We start from the raw sequence: 1,932 nt of genomic DNA, 5'->3' as shown, positions 1-1,932 counted from the left end.
GGGCATGTGATGAATGATTTAGCTAAGGTTGAAGAGCATGAGTGAGAGGTGGCAATGACCCAGAGGGCAACAGTTTCCTCTAACAAGACCCAGGGCTGAGTGTCCCAGATAGATTAGCCTGGAAGGAAGATTGTTGGAAGAATCCAAGCCACTTTCCTCTAAAAAACTCTGATGTTGCAGCAGGCGTGTGAAGGAGACCATGATTTCCATTTCAAGGCCGCTCTAGGCCCACTAAACAGACACCATGAGCAAAACCCACCCTTCTGAGTTGAAAAAATTTAAGAACAAGAAGTTATCGTTGAAATTGAACAGTAGCAGACATATCCAAGGAATACCGAGGGGACTTGATTTCTTTATGGGTCTTGTGATAGATGAATGTGTAGTGATCACAACTTGTAGCAACTGAACAGCACTGGAAAGGTGGTAATACAAGGAAGCAATATTATCACATGAGAAACATTGGAACGAGCAGAAATAACGGCTGTGTTCAGCAGAGAAATCAATCATTTCCACATGTCTATTTTACAAAGGGCCTGTTTCACAGGGACATAAAAATTCAGGTTGTGAACATTTGTCATATTAAATTTTTTATTGAAATTGAAACACTTAAAACTCTGCTAAGATCAGGTCCAAAATCCTCTGCCTGACCTATAAAGTTCTCCCATCACTTTGTCCCAACTTACGTTTCTCGTCACTTTACCCCAGCACCCCTTTCCCAATATGTGTTGTTCTGGAGCCACAGTAGGCCATTCGCTAATTCCTTCAGCATGCCTGGCACTTTCACAACTTTGTGCCTTTGCTCAAGCTATTCTCTGCCTGCAATGCCTCTCTTTTCCTCTTCATCCAGTGAATTCTTATCCCCATTTGTGAAGCCTTCATGGCTCACTTACCCGGATAGTTTGTCTCTCATTCCACTTCTCCACCATTACATTATATTCCAATTATTTGTTTGCATGCCTGCCTTTGTGCTGAAACAGGAAGCTCCTTGAAAGCTAGTTTTAATATTCTGGTGCTTAAGCAGAATTGGCAAAAATGCAAATAGCCCAGGATGCTGCATTTAAAGCAATTACAGCAGTATTTTGTCCTGCATTCTCTCTTGCTACATAATTTTATTATTTCATAATAAATCTTGAAGAAGTAGACTCATTCTTCCCAAGTTTTTCCCACATAGAAGTTTCCAAGGTACACATTTTCCTTTTGAGAGTCTGACTCCCTAAACAAAATGACAACTGTGATAAGTGATACTAATTTTCAAATGCACATGCTTATTCAACAATTTCCTGAACAAGATACTATGTTGGACATGGGGAAAGATAACAAAAAGTTAGTTTCATCTATCTTGAGAATTCACAAGATATTGTTAAGAGCAAGGAAAGAAAAGAGGGTCTCAGCTCTGATAACAGACTCATCCATGGGAGTGGGGCAGATATTTGGAACAGATTCTGAGAGCCCAGTGAGAAGACAATGCTGGGTATCTGAAACATTGCAACAAACGGTAGGTGGTAGCCCGGGAAAGTAGTCCATCAGGTGGCCTTTTCAAGGAAATAGGAACACTCCTAACCAAGAAATGCCTAATGCGTCCAGACCAATCCTCCAGGAGCTTAAAGAAAAGCTAAGAGAGGCCGTTAAGTCAAGTCAGCAGTAGACAGACAAGTGATGCAGTCACAAGCTAAGTCTCCAGGACCAAAGAAGAAGAAGGTAATGCGTCAGATATTCAGGGACAAATTACATGCAGTGACTCAGGGCCCAGGTTTTAAGGTGGGTGGCCCATTATTAGAACAGAGGTGGTGTGCCTGAGTGGCTCAGTCGGTTAAGCATCTGACTTCCACTCAGGTCATGATTTCACAGTTCACGAGTTTGAGCCCTGCATCGGGCTCTGTGCTGCCAGCTCAAAGCCTGGAGCCTGCTTCAGATTCTGTGTCTCATTCTCTT

The 1,932-nt window shown here is 42.3% G+C and overlaps 1 pseudogene; it reads left to right on the top strand.

The window, feature by feature from the left end:
* Positions 1-244: 244 nt before the first annotated feature.
* Positions 245-552, top strand: LOC124501973 (small nuclear ribonucleoprotein G-like; annotated as a pseudogene).
* The last annotated feature ends 1,380 nt before the right edge of the window (positions 553-1,932 follow it).

Source organism: Lynx rufus, unplaced genomic scaffold, assembly GCF_022079265.1.
Source record: "Lynx rufus isolate CCGP_SWC_20201006 ecotype Redwood Valley unplaced genomic scaffold, mLynRuf1.p SCAF_7, whole genome shotgun sequence".
Lineage (NCBI taxonomy): Eukaryota > Metazoa > Chordata > Mammalia > Carnivora > Felidae > Lynx > Lynx rufus.
The sequence above is the reverse complement of the archived record's forward strand: the minus strand, read 5'-3'. Positions and strand labels throughout refer to the sequence as shown.